This window comes from Haliaeetus albicilla, chromosome 24, assembly GCF_947461875.1.
Source record: "Haliaeetus albicilla chromosome 24, bHalAlb1.1, whole genome shotgun sequence".
NCBI classification, from domain to species: domain Eukaryota; kingdom Metazoa; phylum Chordata; class Aves; order Accipitriformes; family Accipitridae; genus Haliaeetus; species Haliaeetus albicilla.
The window spans coordinates 23,241,253-23,253,402 of record NC_091506.1 but is presented as its reverse complement, the minus strand read 5'-3'; the positions used below and the strand labels follow the sequence as shown (position 1 = coordinate 23,253,402).

The 12,150-nt window shown below is 37.5% G+C and overlaps 1 protein-coding gene across 14 annotated transcripts in view; it reads left to right on the top strand.

Annotated features, from left to right (window-relative positions):
- Positions 1–12,150, top strand: part of IQSEC1 (IQ motif and Sec7 domain ArfGEF 1) — a 357,476-nt gene that overhangs the window by 229,282 nt on the left and 116,044 nt on the right. Inside the window, exon 1 of one of the 14 annotated variants that reach the window (XM_069769847.1) lies at positions 1,616–1,735. The exons of the other annotated variants lie outside the window; for them this stretch is intronic. The gene's annotated coding sequence lies outside the window, so the exon portion shown is untranslated. Of the gene's footprint in view, positions 1–1,615; positions 1,736–12,150 lie in introns of those variants that run through there. 14 annotated transcript variants of the gene reach the window in all.

Below are 12,150 nucleotides of genomic sequence, written 5' to 3'. Positions count from 1 at the left end.
GCTATTTCTATGCTGCACTTGGAATTAGGAGTAAGGATGAGTTTTCATTCTGACAGGTACTGTGATCGCTCTTTTGTTGAATGCATCTCTAAATAAATCTGTTGTTTAAACGTGGTTCAAATGAATGATAAATGCAATACCTAAGGGACTGTTTTGGTGCCATTGAAATTCAGTGGGGAAACTCCCACTAACTTCAACAAGGATTCGAATTTTGCCCTCAGCAGGGAAGCAACGAACTTGGCAAATTATACGAAGTGTGCCTGATCTTAGTATCCTTAAACTGACGGCTTTTGAAATAATTCTGCTGTCTTACAGTTTTCAGTTATCTTTATCCTTCCTTTGTTTTTAAAAATAAAGCAAACTGTGAAACTCCTGTTACAATAGCAATAAAATGTTTCCTATATGAACTAGTTTGTGAGCTAGTCTGTTCTGACTGTACAGAACTGGAAAGATACCATTAGAAATAAACTGCTGTCTGAAGTTGGAGGAATTAATTTGTTAACAGGATGTGTAGAGGAGCCTTTTTATTCTCTACAGTCAATAATTTCTACTCATTTGGCCCATTTTGTGGTGTCTCTTTTCTGCTAATTTTACCATGTCTTTCTTAGCTTTAGATATTATAGGTGTAGGTTAAATTAAATGTGTACGACAATGTGATACTAACCCAGAGAAACATTCCTTTCAGTGATCTTTACAAGGGAAGACCTTTTCATCCTTTCTTCTGTGCCCTCTTACTGTGTCTTTAGTGCTCAGGGGTAGAAATACAGTGATTGCAGTAGACATGTTCTCACAGAAAGCTACTTAAGCAATTGGGTTTGGGATGTGCTGAATGCCACAGCAAACCTCAAAGCTAAATGCTTTAACTAAGAGACAAACCTCATTTTGTGCATATTGCTTAGTTTCTTTAAGTAGATTTAGGAACTTGAAGCAGACCATGTCAGTCAAGGCAGTAAAAATGTCAGTCGCTGAAAACATCCAGCTCTAGAGCTCTCTCAACAAACCGTCATCTGGGCTTATAGTATAAAGATATTTCTTAGTAAACACATTAGCGTGTTATAAAAAGAATGTGTTTAAAGAGATAATAAATCCAAAGTTGGGGTGACAAAATACTATATGAGGCAGGCCACAAAAATAGATGTTTTGTTATACCTTTAAGGAGTTCTTTTTCTATATGTAGGTGTTCAGCAGTAAACCTGAGCTTGACATATCATGTATATGGGTAACGAACACTGCTGCATTCTTCCTTCTGGGTATGCACACGATGTATACAATGTCGGTGTACTTGGTAGAATCGGCTCCACTGTGCATTTCCGAATGCTGCCAGTCGAGTTTCCTCTCCATCCACAAGCTTTCTGTGGATGTGGGCTAACTCTGATATTTATTCTAACATAACTAGTGCCATGGCCAAGCACCTTGCTAAAGCCATAAGCACAGGTGGCTGATAATCTGTTTTAATTGTAGTTAACATGCTTAATTTCAAAAGTGATGTGTAAAGCTGACAGGCAGTTCCAAAAAGCTTTCCATCCCAGCTTCCGAGCCTTTCTGTAATCATACAGCCTCCAGCTGACAAGCTTTTAAATTATTTACACAAAATGGGCTTTGAAGGAAGAATTTAAAAAAATAAATAAGTAATCTAAGCTTGGGTGTATTAAGACTTGATAGAGGAATGGAACATAAATAAGAGCTCCCGTAGGAGCACTTTGGCTTCTGCTGATCTACAGGGAACTCTTAACGGGTGAGCTTTGGAAGTCTTGTTGGTTTTTGTTTGACTCCTCCTGCCCCCCATTTCTCCCTGTTCCCCCATCCCCGTTTTCCCTTTTTTAAAACTAAGTAACTCCATTTATTTTACATTTTTAGTTGCTTTTACAGTGATCAACCCTGTTATCAGGTGAACAGATTTATGTGCTTTGTTAATATCCTTTCCAAATATCCGTCATACCAAATGTGATCAGCTGGCTGTTCTACAGATGATGCCTCCTGGTTTTGGGGGTTTTGTTTGTTGTTGTTTTAACTTGGCTGTAAAAAGAAAAGCCATGCATGTGTTTAACTTACTGATTGCTTGTAGTACCAGAGGGGACTGACAAGCTGCCTGGGCAGCTGGTAGGCCCACTTTGTCATTTTAATATAAGCTAAACCCTGCTCCCACTCAGTGGTCCACATACACCAATCTGTCTTCACGGGCTAAATTAAAAGCAGTTTTAGCATATGATTAGCTGTATAATAAGACAAAGTAAGGGGTGTGGAGAACAAAGAGTATAGGAAGGCAAAAGGACATGCATCTTATCATTTTGTGTTCTGTGATTCAGAAAGGAACAATCATTTTCTAAAAATTCCACCCATTTAATAGGAAGTGTTCTAAACCAAGGTCATTTTTGAGCAACAAAAGATGCTAAACATTAGCCTTTAAGCTGTAGTGTTGCATAGGATTTAAGCTTATGCTGTGGCTCCTTCATCTGGTGCCTCACGTGGCTACACTGACTGTGTAAAGGACTGTAAATTCAGAGTGCCATGAGATAACGCTGCAAGAGAAGTTTCTTTCATGCTTTTGTTTTGATTTTTCTGCTATTTAATAGTGTTACTTTTTAACCTACACAGTGCCTAACTATGCTTTCACACTGAAAAAAGACTTCTGATACTTTGGAACCGAGACACTGAGGTAATTACTTTTTCCAGCACTTGCCGTGAACTTGCATAGCTTTTATATCTGTTTCCCTCTTCAAAGTATCCCTCCTTCCTCCTTCAATATTCCCAAGCATATCTTGAATGTCCAAATCATTGTTTGGAAATTCTATCAAGGCAATATTTAAATGTCAGATACTGTAACCATTTGGCACATAAGTTCCTTAGTTCCTACAGCTACAGATGTTATAAGAATATAGTGTGTGTTGAAAACGATCATCTTATTTTACAAACTTCATCTAGAGACTGTAGAATCTATAAATTCATGTTTATAGTTTAACAGTAAAGCAATAATTGTATATCTTATGTGATTTCTATGGTTATTAAATTATTTATATGATGGTGAGCAAGCTTTCAAAATCTTCATGTAATGAAGATGTTGCAGATGTTTTGTCAGCAGTTGACACATGGGATTCTGATACTTCCTCATCAACTACTGGTCTCTGTTGGTTTTCAGGTTTTGTGTGGTTTTTAACAGTTTTTGGCTGAAAAAAAATTATATTTGATAGAGCAATACGCTAGAGAAGTTGCATGGTGGGGCAGGGAGGGAAAGCTCTGCTGAGCAGGTTGATGGGAGTTTTAGACCTTTGGCTTTCTGCAAGCCTTTAAGAACAGCTACAGGTGCTATCAGTCCTCATAGGAATAGGTACAGTAAACTCAGAGTTGCTGTGTCTTGTGCCCAGTTTCATTTGAGAGGTTCGTGGGAGTTTTGTATGATACCAAAGGGCATGAAATACGGCGTAATATGGTCCGGCTGGGATTCTGCCAAAACCTTCCCCCATGTCCAGGTGTGTTCCTGAGGGGAGCTCAGGGCAGGTAAGTTAGGTCGATCTTGTGCATGTTGAGGAGCACAGAGAAATACAGCCATTTCTTTACTCCACATCTCTCCTTTCTCTCTGAACAAATTATCTAAAAGAATTACAACATTTTCAGGTGAAACTAAACCAAATCAAGGGGCTAACTGTAAATTTAGGTGGTCAGATTGTTTTCAGCCATGTGATTCATGCCATTATGCCTCCACTGTGATTTAATACTGAATGGAAAGGGTGAAAAAGAAAACAAAACCAAGTACTGGCATCTGGGAGAGGTAATGCAAGCTCAGAAGGCGGCTCTGGAAGAAATGGGAAATGGGGAGCTAGAGCTCGCATGACAGTTGTGTTTGGGGAGATCTCAAATCTCTTGAGGAACTGAAGTGAATCATATTAAGTCCTCAGTCTTTGTTACCGAGTCAAAATGCCCTCCCTTGCCATATACCACTTTGCAAAATGTAATCTTTCTGCTATGCTACCTTGCAGTGAAAGATAATATCGATATTTTGGTGGTTTGAAGTTAAATAGTATGTTTTCAGATGGCAAATAATTGCACCTGTGCAACAGAAGCCACAAAGAATTATACTGCTTTACAGAGGTAGAAATTATTAATTATAGGCATTTAGTTAATTACATATCTGCCTAGTGGAATTTATTCTGGAAATACAAAAAAATGTATGAAGATCTGAAAGATGTTTGCAGTTTAAATATTGCATACAGCCTGTAGTGTAACAATTTAACTGCTCCAGATAAGGGAGAACAATTTGTGTATTTATATGCACACATCTGTGTGTTTATATGTATATATCAATACGTATGTGTGTATTTACATATAAAGCAATATATAAAAGACTTCAAAAGGAAGTCTTACTATTTCAAGGTGAGATCAAATTAATTCCGTTCAATACTTTTATTACCTCCACAGCTAATGAAGTGCAAAGTCCGTATATCAGCCTGCTCTCAAAGCTGCATAGTTGACGTTTACCCTCATATATGACTTAGTATTAAATTCTTGAGATAAAGCAGTATCTTTGAAAGCCTTTCTAGATTAGCTCAAGGATCAAAACTGACACCCATACGTGAAGTCTGAAAGGTTGGAGGAGGGCTGAGTTTCGGTTCAGGCCTCTCTAGTTAAAAATGTAATGAGTGGGTCAGCTGTAAAATTAAATGAAGATGCTGTAGCATCTAAAGAGGAAATTCTTTCTTTAGCAAAAATATTAACTGTGAAATGCCACAATTCAACAGCTAATTTAAAGAGACAGTCAGCGCTACTACTGACAGTGCCATATCCTAAGTGTCTCTGGCTGTGGGAATTGCTCATGCTTTTAAACTACCATTTAAGTGCTCTGCTAGCTTGATGTAAAATCCTCCATTCCATGCTCACTCCCACTCAGGAGACCCTGAGCACTTGAAAGTTTAGTCCTACAAAATAGTTTTAATTCTTGAAGTAGGTTCTATTTTAATGTGGATATATATGTAAAATTAGAAAAAGTACAACTGTGTTGCTATATCATGCATTCAAGAGGTCACATACAAGACAAATACACTTTCTTTTTTAACATATATGCAAAAAATTTGAAGAAAAAAATTTTGCTGTTCAGTAAAATATCTGTCATTATATGAACAGTGCATATGTTCCTAGTTTGCTAGTGAAAAAGTGAATTTGTAGTCCAGTGGAAATAAATGCAGTAAAATAAATTATGCATACCGAAGGGATGTTTATGGGAACAGAAGTTACTTTCAGTCAAACCCCCTCAAACACATCCCCACGATGTGTCACAGGCAGGACAGGCCCGGCAGTCCAGTGCTCGCAGTGAGACTGAAGGTGGTGCCATTTACCCAGTAAACCCCTCTGAAATGCCCAGGCTAGCAAGTGTACCCAGGCATTTCCTAAATTCTTAACAAGTGATGAAGTTTATGATGAATGCATGTAAGCGAACTTAAACTGTAACAGACTTTGCCATTTTTATTTTGTAAATTTTATTTCCTCTGACAAAGATGAGTAAAAGCTGCGCTTGTGTCTAAAAATCAGTCCTATAGTCTTGATTCATCTGAATAGTGATGTGCTGAGATGCTTAAAGTTGTAGTCACATGGTTTATAAACTGTATTACTTTGCTTAGGAATATAAAGTAGGGGTTGTGAATGGTAATTATTAATTTCTGAACAACAGTTGGTGTGTTCTGTTTAAGTAAAAGTCTATGCTGGTCATGGGGCCTTTTTGTTATCAAGAGGAGCTCAAGGTGATGCAAGTACCTATAAAAAAAAAATCTAAGTACATACAAATGGAAAAGTGGAAGGTGACACTGATGAATATATTATACAAGTAAGAACCTGTTCTGAATCATAAGCAAAGCAAAGGAATGCAAATTTATGCCACCATAGTTAGGGGCAACATTTTAAATATTAAGACAAAAAGAATTCTAATGGTATTAAATACAGCTGGTAAATTTGTCAGTAAGGGCAGAAAAAGTGAGTTCACCTTACTGTGGTTCGGAAGCCAAATTAGGAAATGTTTTCGTATCTTAAGAAGTTATATTTTATAGTCTTGTTTCCAGACGATAAAGAGCACCTGTCATAACAGCACATCTGGGTAAATTGTATCCAAATGCTTTTAGAAGAGTTGGCCAATGAATTCTTTCCAACATGTAATATTTAATTATTTTATGGGGATGGGGAAAACAGAAGCCATAACAGTGCAAGTTAATGTAATATCCATGTTTGAGAAGAAAGGAATGATTTAGACAATTGATAATGTGTGTGAGCATGCTACTGATTTTTGACAGAATTGTAGAACAGCCAGTATGCACTTAATTATGTTATCCTTTGTCCTTAATTGATATGGCATTTATTGACATAAATTGAAACAGACTTGACTCCTGTTTCTAACAGACATTGTTTGTGTATGCAAGGTAGTATTGCTTATTGTGGATTTGTACAGTATGTGAGTTACCTAAGCCAGTGGTCTCCAAACTTTTTGACTGAGTCCCCTACCAGTAAAAAATGTTTGAGCACGCACTCACAATGTATGTACATATATTCATAAATTATATACATGTACTACTGAAGTTCTAAGATCATCTTCCCACACCCCAATGGATCATGAAGCAAACCCCCTGGGGGGTGTGCACCCCACTTTGGAGACCACTGGTCTAAGCAGCTAGAATCAACAAACCCTCTTGGTAGATGTAATTCTGATGGTTATCAAAACATAGCTGTAAATTAGAATTATTGTAGAGCAGGTGAGTTTAAGTGGAGTCATAAGGATCTCACACTACATAAAATTTAATATTCTGGTAAGAAAATAATTGTAGTATCTGTAGATGACACAAATACAGGGCCAAAGAGGGCAGCTATAGCATAGTTTGGTCAGTAGAGCACAAACAAACGATGTGCATATTTTTTAATATATTCAAATGTAAAGCTGAATGTCTGTAAACTAAGGTTGAAGCCCACACTTAGAAGGAAAGGGACTCTGTCCCAAGGAATTGGTTCTGTGAAGGTTCAGGGAGTCATGTTGAGTAATTGCAAACTGATAAGAGGCAAACTAAGCTTTGGTAGAGATGATGTCAACTGATTCGCTCTGAATGTTTTCAGCATTTAGGAAGGCTGAAATAATTTTGGTAGCTTCTAACTTTGGAAACTGCTAGGTCTAGGATATGTTTTCAGATATCAGGACAAATTGCTGACGAGATTCGTATTTTCTGTTCTCTCTAGACAGTTTCATCAATAACTCACTGCACATATGGTGAAATTTTTTAGAGGCAATTACAGATATGACATACTATACACATGGTTTTAGAGCGCCATGTCATCAATTGCTACTTGAAACAAATGACTTCATGGCCTGGTGGTGCACTTAGAACTGAAATCTTAAACTGCAGAATAAGCCCTGGCTGAGGGCTTGAGGACATTTTTTCTTTTTTTCTAATAATTTCCTCTAGTGACAAATCAAAGTAGCCCTTACTACTGCTTAAGACCAGGTTTTACTAGCTGCCAAGGTAAAATAAATCTGTCTAATTAGAATAAATAAAGCATTTCTAGCTGTAATGATGTGTAAATGCCTCAAGAATTCTAACTTAACTCTTAGTGAAGAGCCTTGTAGCATACCAGGGCCATGATCCCTCGTGCAATGGAAGTTTTTACATTCAAACAGGACTCTGTTGCTTTAGTCTGTCTGAGCATAGACCTGCACATCACACATTTGCTTTGGAATGATGATGTGCTGGACAGTCGCTGCAAGGATTTGACCTCTGTGCATCCTAGATATATATGTAAATTAATGTTATGCTCCATCAAGTGCCAGATTTGACTGTTGCCTTATGTATGCACGCAGAAAGGACTTGGTGCCAGCAGGCAGCATCTGCAAGTTCCTTATTTCCTCTTTGGTAATTTTTAAAACTTGCTTTTTTAAACTGTGCTCATTGGGCACCCGAGATGCAAACTGCCAGTTGTACTATGGATATCTGTTTCTGACAGCTCCCTGTCTACACTGTAGTTTTTGTGGTATGTTTATGTATATAGCATGATTTGTGCAGAGTTTGCACCTGCTTTGCAGAAATACAAACTAATGCTATTTTTTGATAAAGTAAGAACAGTCTGCGGGCAGAGTGCCAGTTTAGAGCCTCCTATTTCATTGCTGTGCTCCACAATGGGCTTTCTCTGTCATTATCTGAGCTTTCAGTGTGATAGGTCTCCATCACTAAAATGGGGGGCAATATCTTTCTCACACAGTATAATTAATTCTGAACACTCTAACCCAAATTGTTTTACTTTCACACCAAGCTTAAGCGTTGCTAACTTTTATTGTTTACATCAGTAAGTTCATTGTAAAAAGAAAAAAAAAAAATCCATCTTGGAGGTCCTGAGAAGTTTGATATCTCCATAGAGATGCCAACACTGAAAGTGCTAAGCGCTGTTATTGGTGGTCATGGCACCAGATGTTAAAAATACACACCTATGTGTGATGTGTCCTTTGTTTTAAGTTCAGTTTTCTCCTAACATCACAAAAAAAGTTAAAGTTTATTACCTTTCTCAATATATGCAACAGAATAGGTTTCTTATTGTGAAAACATGGGCGAGTTGCTGGTTTTGCCATTTCATACACCAGTGAAAAAGCTTTTTGAAGAGCATGAAGGGAACATTAATGCTATTCATTTGCTAAAGGTAGGGAGAGGCTGCAGATCTTGCAAACTTTTCACAGAACCATTTTCAATAATATTTTTTTAGTGAGGCCATTTCACTTTTCTCTATACGTCTTGCAATGATACTCTTATTCTGTTTTCTACTGACACACTTGATATCTTCTGTAAAAAAATGAAGTTACAGGTCATGTAGAGTTAATTGGGAACTGAGTTATTTCCATAGGTTACATAAAGATCACCATTTAGAAACAAAAATAGAAAAGCTGCCCTAATGTTCACTTCAGTCCTGGACTTTTTGAATAGCTTTGACTTCTGTCCTTTGAAAGCTACATGAGGCTGAAGGATGGCTGTTTGAAGTGATTTCTCATGGGATTTTGAAAATATGTCTATGGCAAAGTGTAGTGAGCTGACGTAATGAGATGACACCAGACCAATCTTACCTTTATGTTGTTAACATAAATACCCTTTTTAAAATACATATATTTTTATGAACTGTGAATTAGCATTATTCCTCCTGTATTCCTACCCTTCAACTGACTATTTGGCATGTTTGTAGGAGGGGTTTTTAAAGGTGGCCTGATTCCAGAAAAAAGAATAAATTCCTATTTGCTGTGTATCTCAAGCATTTGTCATGATCCAGCTCTTTTACTTGATTCAGCAAAGCTCTAAGCATGTGCATACAACCAAATATGCATAAATGAGTAGTACAGACAAAGGAAAGTTAGGTACTTTCTTTAGTATCTTACTGAATTTATGTATAACACCAAGTTTCTTAGAAGCAAGTTTAGAAAGAATGAACTGGTAAAACAATAAATCATTTTTTCTAACAGATCAATCTAAAGAATTTATATTTTTAATCAGTGTAACGACTGGGAAGAGCTATATATATATATATGCTGGATTTATGGATTATAAACCGCATTCATCAAGAGGGAAATGGAAAAGATGTTGTTCTTCCTGTCTCATTTGTCATACTAGTATTTATTTCCAAAGAGCATTTACTCCTTTGGAAAGAGTGCAACAGCTTGAAAGTCATCAATGTCTACGTTTTCTTTTCAAAATACATTGAATATTTTTTAGCAACAGCTCCATCTCTATCCTCTATCAAAGTTCATGCTGGGTCTTTCCTGGTGCACAGATACACCTCATGAAGTTCCTTCATGTAGGCAAAGCATGATGCTATGATATAGCATTTATGGGAAAAAGGGTGTATGGGTGGTGCAGGAAAGGGGACCCATATGCATGAACATATGTTAAAACTCGTGAAGACCTGGGAGTTTTAATAGACCCTGAGTCTGGTGTCCAGCCCTTCCATCCATTGATGGAAGGAGACTGGAAGAATGATGCTTGCTGAGGCCAAACCTGTTCCTGACACTTATAAGAAGTAAACTATAGCGAAAGATACTGCTGGGTGATGAGTAACCATTGAAAACAGCAGCAATTATAGGAAGGTAAGACTGAAATGGGAATTTCTGGGCTATCAGCACTAATCCCTTCTACTTCAGGCAAGCATGTTATATGTTTTCATCTCATAATCCAGACATTTTCCACAGTTTTGCTGCTCACGGAGCTAGAAATCTTTTTCTTTCTATCTTAATTCAGTTCCAACTTGTGCACATTTCTTCTTGTGCCAGTACTAATTTTTCATTTCTAGCCCATATGCTCACCCCACCAGTATGCATTGAAAAAGCAATTCTTATCCTTTTTCAGGGCTCTGCCAGACTCAGTGAGCCAATTTTTTGCAGTCCACAGTTGCCAGAGAAGCTTTCCATTTCTTCAGTCATCCAAAGAGGCCTTCTTTGCACCCAGGGCAAACTTTGATTTACTTTTCCTTAAATTTGGAAGACCAGTGCAGTCATTCTAGGTGAGGCCTCACCTGTGTTTTAAAAGCATATTGCTGAAGAACAGGCATGGCAATTAAGTTTAAAATAAGCAGCAAGAGCAGCGAGCATTCCCAGAGGAAAGCAACTTGGTGCTGCAAGTATCTTGCTGGAGAACTGGGGACAGCTGACAAATGGGATGACTGCTTACACTGTTTTGTGAGGTTTCCACTAGAATGGTTTCTTGCCAGCCTGCCTTTTGGCAGTCTGACATGAGTATCTTTAGGGTTTTTTTAATGCCTAACTTGCAGGCTTTTCCTTATATTCCTGCATCTTGGATTGACAGTTATACTGAAAAAAGAAACAAACCCTTCCCCATGGCACAAAACTTTTACAACTACTAGTTTGATGCTTCAAGTAAAGGTACCAAGTAATACACCCTAAAATCCCCATAGTAATAGTATCCTGCCTTATCTGTTTTGCTCAGATTTTTAGTGCTGTGGGCATCTGCCAGGGAAGTACCATAAACATATAATAAACTGTAGGAACTGCAGGAACTGTGTATATGTATGTGTACATATGCACTTATTTAGAAATGCAATCTTTTTATTCCTTTATTTTAAATAATTTTAAGAAATGCTGTCTTGAAGAACTTTGGAAATAAATTTGATCTTTTGCTCCAAACCATCTCCTTTTATCTAAGGAGGTGGTGCATAGAATTAGCACAGAAGATAGACGACAACTGTGTTGCTGCAGTCTGCTCTTGAAAGAGTTTCTGGTGATGTACTCAACATTTGTGAGGTTTTTCTAATGGAGAGGAGTACTTTAAAGAGATGCTGACACTACTTTCAGCAAGCAAGTGAAAGGGAAAACTATGGTCAGAAAATAGAGGCTGCTGCGTAACTTTTCTATAACATAGGCAGGTGACAGAGTAATTCTACGACTGCTTTTGGCAACTTCTAATACCAAAAAGTCAAACGCCAGTGGTGTTTGAATGACAAACCAGTCATACCTGTTAAATTAGCCATGCCTCCCAAGTTGGATCAAGTATATAGAAATATGACTGCCTGGACCACAAGGCTGTCTTTCTCTGAGGAAGCTAAAGGAAACAGAAGGCTGTTTCACTAGGTGTGCTGGTAAATAATGTGAATGGCATAAAATGCCATTTTGAGTAGTTGAAAAAGGTGCTTCGTGTTCTTATTAAATTTGTAGAGCCCATGTTTAACTTGCATGTATATATAAGTCATTTCACTGTACTTGGAAATGCATTTAGGTACAATTTGTGGCTGCTGTAGTTTCTAGAGTTCATAGAACTGCTGTATATTTGTAGATGTGTAACATGCTATTTTGCTTCCTTACACTTCAGATAGATTAAAACAGAAAGGCTAATGGAGAAATGGTGTGTAGTCTAGATGCCAAGTCATTGCTTAATTTGTCTGACAACCCCACCGTATAGTCTGTGGCAAAATACGGTGCTTTTTGAATACTCTCCTCTGCAAGGTACAACAGAACTGATTTCAGAAGGAAATGGCTCTTTTTATATGTCACTGTTGTCTCTATTTGTAAACATAGATTCTATTGACAGACCCATGTGATTTCATTTGCTATGTGATCTCTGATTTCATAGATCAAGTTCTTTAACATATTATCATGTACTATATGTAACGTAACTATTGAAAAATTAATCAAGTTGTCTTAAG